Genomic DNA, 6,000 nt, shown 5'->3' on the forward strand with positions numbered 1-6,000 from the left:
TGGGTTCTCTTCACTACAGGGTCTGAAGCCTGAAAAATGGGGTCTCTTTGTCACAGGGTCCCAAGCCTGAAAAATGGGGTATCTTCGCCACAGGTTACGAAGCCTAAAAAATGGTGTTTCTTTGCTACAGGATCCCAAGCCTGAAGTAGTGCTGTAAGCTTACCTTGTTAAAGGCTAAAAGATACATTTTCTAACTTACAACATAAAATTAATATTGCGTTGGTCCATGGTGGCTGTGCCACTACCAGTTCTCAAAGAACCGGTAACCTCATCGCCTGGAGGCCACGCCCGATAGCCATGCAATAACAGCCACGGGTAAAAAAGGGGTTTCTTTGGCACAGGATCCCAAGCCTGACATATGGGGTTTCTTTGGCACAGGATCCCAAGCCTGACATATGTGGTTTCTTTGGCACAGGATCCCAAGCCTGAAAAATGGGGTTTCTTTGGCACAGGATCCCAATCCTGGAAAATAGGGTCTCTTTGGCACAGGATCCCAAGCTTGAAAAAAGGGTTGTCTACGCCACAGGGTCCGAACCCTAAAAAATAGTGTCTCTTCGCTACAGGGTCCGAAGCCTGAAAAATGGGGTCTCTTTGCCACAGGGTTCCAAGCCTGAAAAATGGGTTGTCTCTTTGCCACAGGGTCCCAAGCCTGAAAAATGGGTTGTCTCTTTGCCACAGGGTCCGAAGCCTGAAAAATGGGGTATCTTTGCCACAGGTTCCGAACCCTAAAAAATTAGGTCTCTTTGCCACAGGGTCCCAAGCCTGAAAAATGGGGTATCTTCGCCACAGGTTCCGAACCCTGAAAAATGTGGTCTCTACGCCACAGGGTCCGAACCCTGAAAAATGGGGTCTCTTCACTACTGGGTCTGAAGCCTGAAAAATGGGGTCTCTTTGTCACAGGGTCCCAAGCCTGAAAAATTGGGTATCTTCGCCACAGGTTCCGAAGCCTAAAAAATGGGGTTTCTTTGCTACAGGAGCCCAAGCCTGAAGTAGTGCTGTAAGCTTACCTTGTTAAAGGCTAAAAGATACATTTTCTATCTTACAACATAAAATTAATATTGCGTTGGTCCATGGTGGCTGTGCCACTACCAGTTCTCAAAGAACCGGTAACCTCATCGCCTGAAGGCCACGCCCGATAGCCATGCAATAACAGCCACGGGTAAAAAAGGGGTTTCTTTGGCACAGGATCCCAAGCCTGACATATGGGGTTTCTTTGGCACAGGATCCCAAGCCTGAAAAATGGGGTTTCTTTGGCACAGGATCCCAAGCCTGAAAAATGGGGTCTCTTTGGCACAGGATCCCAAGCCTGAAAAATGGGTTGTCTACGCCACAGGGTCCGAACCCTAAAAAATGGGGTCTCTTCGCTACAGGATCCGAAGCCTGAAAAATGGGGTCTCTTTGCCACAGGGTTCCAAGCCTGAAAAATGGGTTGTCTCTTTGCCACGGGGTCCCAAGCCTGAAAAATGGGTTGTCTCTTTGCCACAGGGTCCGAAGCCTGAAAAATAGAGTATCTTTGCCACAGGTTCCGAATCCTGAAAAATGGGGTCTCTTCGCTACAGGGTCTGAAGCCTGAAAAATGGGGTCTCTTTGTCACAGGGTCCCAAGCCTGAAAAATGGGGTATCTTCGCCACAGGTTCCGAAGCCTAAAAAATGGGGTTTCTTTGCTACAGGATCCCAAGCCTGAAGTAGTGCTGTAAGCTTACCTTGTTAAAGGCTAAAAGATACATTTTATAACTTACAACATAAAATTAATATTGCGTTGGTCCATGGTGGCTGTGCCACTACCAGTTCTCAAAGAACCGGTAACCTCATCGCCTGGAGGCCACGCCCGATAGCCATGCAATAACAGCCACGGGTAAAAAAGGGGTTTCTTTGGCACAGGATCCCAAGCCTGACATATGGGGTTTCTTTGGCACAGGATCCCAAGCCTGAAAAATGGGGTTTCTTTGGCACAGGATCCCAAGCCTGAAAAATGGGGTCTCTTTGGCACAGGATCCCAAGCCTGAAAAATGGGTTGTCTACGCCACAGGGTCCGAACCCTAAAAAATGGGGTCTCTTCGCTACAGGATCCGAAGCCTGAAAAATGGGGTCTCTTTGCCACAGGGTTCCAAGCCTGAAAAATGGGTTGTCTCTTTGCCACAGGGTCCCAAGCCTGAAAAATGGGTTGTCTCTTTGCCACAGGGTCCGAAGCCTGAAAAATAGAGTATCTTTGCCACAGGTTCCGAATCCTGAAAAATGGGGTCTCTTCGCTACAGGGTCTGAAGCCTGAAAAATGGGGTCTCTTTGTCACAGGGTCCCAAGCCTGAAAAATGGGGTATCTTCGCCACAGGTTCCGAAGCCTAAAAAATGGGGTTTCTTTGCTACAGGATCCCAAGCCTGAAGTAGTGCTGTAAGCTTACCTTGTTAAAGGCTAAAAGATACATTTTATAACTTACAACATAAAATTAATATTGCGTTGGTCCATGGTTGCTGTGCCGCTACCAGTTCTCAAAGAACCGGTAACCTCATCGCCTGGAGGCCACGCCCGATAGCCATGCAATAACAGCCACGGGTAAAAAAGGGGTTTCTTTGGCACAGGATCCCAAGCTGACATATGGGGTTTCTTTGGCACAGGATCCCATGCCTGAAAAATGGGGTTTCTTTGGCACAGTATCCCAAGCCTGAAAAATGGGGTCTCTTTGGCACAGGATCCCAAGCCTGAAAAATGGGTAGTCTACGCCACAGGGTCCGAACCCTAAAAAATGGGGTTTCTTCGCTACAGGAGTCGAAGCCTGAAAAATGGGTTGTCTCTTTGCCACAGGGTCCCAAGCCTGAAAAATGGGTTGTCTCTTTGCCACAGGGTCCGAAGCCTGAAAAATGGGGTATCTTTGCCACAGGTTACGAACACTGAAAAATTAGTTCTCTTTGCCACAGGGTCCCAAGCCTGAAAAATGGGGTATCTTCGCCACAAGTTCCGAACCCTGAAAAATGTGGTCTCTACGCCACAGGGTCCGAATCCTGAAAAATGGGGTCTCTTCGCTACAGGGTCTGAAGCCTGAAAAATGGGGTCTCTTTGTCACAGTGTCCCAAGCCTGAAAAATGGGGTATCTTTGCCACAGATTCCGAAGCCTAAAAAATGGGGTTTCTTTGCTACAGGATCCCAAGCCTGAAGTAGTGCTGTAAGCTTACCTTGTTAAAGGCTAAAAGATACATTTTCTAACTTACAACATAAAATTAATATTGCGTTGGTCCATGGTGGCTGTGCCACTACCAGTTCTCAAAGAACCGGTAAACTCATCGCCTGGAGGCCACGCCCGATAGCCATGCAATAACAGCCATGGGTAAAAAAGGGGTTTCTTTGGCACAGGATCCCAAGCCTGACATATGGGGTTTCTTTGGCACAGGATCCCAAGCCTGACATATGGGGTTTCTTTGGCACAGGATCCCAAGCATGAAAAATGGTGTTTCTTTGGCACAGGATCCCAAGCCTAAAAAATAGGGTCTCTTTGGCACAGGATCCCAAGCCTGAAAAAAGGGTTGTCTACGCCACAGGGTCCGAACCCTAAAAAATAGTGTCTCTTCGCTACAGGGTCCGAAGCCTGAAAAATGGGGTCTCTTTGCCACAGGGTTCCAAGCCTGAAAAATGGGTTGTCTCTTTGCCACAGGGTCCCAAGCCTGAAAAATGGGTTGTCTCTTTGCCACAGGGTCCGAAGCCTGAAAAATGGGGTATCTTAGCCACAGGTTCCGAACCCTAAAAAATTAGGTCTCTTTGCCACAGGGTCCCAAGCCTGAAAAATGGGGTATCTTCGCCACAGGTTCCGAACCCTGAAAAATGTGGTCTCTAAGCCACAGGGTCCGAACCCTGAAAAATGGGTTCTCTTCACTACAGGGTCTGAAGCCTGAAAAATGGGGTCTCTTTGTCACAGGGTCCCAAGCCTGAAAAATGGGGTATCTTCGCCACAGGTTACGAAGCCTAAAAAATGGTGTTTCTTTGCTACAGGATCCCAAGCCTGAAGTAGTGCTGTAAGCTTACCTTGTTAAAGGCTAAAAGATACATTTTCTAACTTACAACATAAAATTAATATTGCGTTGGTCCATGGTGGCTGTGCCACTACCAGTTCTCAAAGAACCGGTAACCTCATCGCCTGGAGGCCACGCCCGATAGCCATGCAATAACAGCCACGGGTAAAAAAGGGGTTTCTTTGGCACAGGATCCCAAGCCTGACATATGGGGTTTCTTTGGCACAGGATCCCAAGCCTGACATATGTGGTTTCTTTGGCACAGGATCCCAAGCCTGAAAAATGGGGTTTCTTTGGCACAGGATCCCAATCCTGGAAAATAGGGTCTCTTTGGCACAGGATCCCAAGCTTGAAAAAAGGGTTGTCTACGCCACAGGGTCCGAACCCTAAAAAATAGTGTCTCTTCGCTACAGGGTCCGAAGCCTGAAAAATGGGGTCTCTTTGCCACAGGGTTCCAAGCCTGAAAAATGGGTTGTCTCTTTGCCACAGGGTCCCAAGCCTGAAAAATGGGTTGTCTCTTTGCCACAGGGTCCGAAGCCTGAAAAATGGGGTATCTTTGCCACAGGTTCCGAACCCTAAAAAATTAGGTCTCTTTGCCACAGGGTCCCAAGCCTGAAAAATGGGGTATCTTCGCCACAGGTTCCGAACCCTGAAAAATGTGGTCTCTACGCCACAGGGTCCGAACCCTGAAAAATGGGGTCTCTTCACTACTGGGTCTGAAGCCTGAAAAATGGGGTCTCTTTGTCACAGGGTCCCAAGCCTGAAAAATTGGGTATCTTCGCCACAGGTTCCGAAGCCTAAAAAATGGGGTTTCTTTGCTACAGGAGCCCAAGCCTGAAGTAGTGCTGTAAGCTTACCTTGTTAAAGGCTAAAAGATACATTTTCTAACTTACAACATAAAATTAATATTGCGTTGGTCCATGGTGGCTGTGCCACTACCAGTTCTCAAAGAACCGGTAACCTCATCGCCTGGAGGCCACGCCCGATAGCCATGCAATAACAGCCACGGGTAAAAAAGGGGTTTCTTTGGCACAGGATCCCAAGCCTGACATATGGGGTTTCTTTGGCACAGGATCCCAAGCCTGAAAAATGGGGTTTCTTTGGCACAGGATCCCAAGCCTGAAAAATGGGGTCTCTTTGGCACAGGATCCCAAGCCTGAAAAATGGGTTGTCTACGCCACAGGGTCCGAACCCTAAAAAATGGGGTCTCTTCGCTACAGGATCCGAAGCCTGAAAAATGGGGTCTCTTTGCCACAGGGTTCCAAGCCTGAAAAATGGGTTGTCTCTTTGCCACGGGGTCCCAAGCCTGAAAAATGGGTTGTCTCTTTGCCACAGGGTCCGAAGCCTGAAAAATAGAGTATCTTTGCCACAGGTTCCGAATCCTGAAAAATGGGGTCTCTTCGCTACAGGGTCTGAAGCCTGAAAAATGGGGTCTCTTTGTCACAGGGTCCCAAGCCTGAAAAATGGGGTATCTTCGCCACAGGTTCCGAAGCCTAAAAAATGGGGTTTCTTTGCTACAGGATCCCAAGCCTGAAGTAGTGCTGTAAGCTTACCTTGTTAAAGGCTAAAAGATACATTTTATAACTTACAACATAAAATTAATATTGCGTTGGTCCATGGTTGCTGTGCCGCTACCAGTTCTCAAAGAACCGGTAACCTCATCGCCTGGAGGCCACGCCCGATAGCCATGCAATAACAGCCACGGGTAAAAAAGGGGTTTCTTTGGCACAGGATCCCAAGCTGACATATGGGGTTTCTTTGGCACAGGATCCCATGCCTGAAAAATGGGGTTTCTTTGGCACAGTATCCCAAGCCTGAAAAATGGGGTCTCTTTGGCACAGGATCCCAAGCCTGAAAAATGGGTAGTCTACGCCACAGGGTCCGAACCCTAAAAAATGGGGTTTCTTCGCTACAGGAGTCGAAGCCTGAAAAATGGGTTGTCTCTTTGCCACAGGGTCCCAAGCCTGAAAAATGGGTTGTCTCTTTGCCACAGGGTCCGAA

The sequence above is a fragment of the Pseudophryne corroboree genome, chromosome 5 (genome assembly GCF_028390025.1).
Source record: "Pseudophryne corroboree isolate aPseCor3 chromosome 5, aPseCor3.hap2, whole genome shotgun sequence".
Classification (NCBI taxonomy): domain Eukaryota; kingdom Metazoa; phylum Chordata; class Amphibia; order Anura; family Myobatrachidae; genus Pseudophryne; species Pseudophryne corroboree.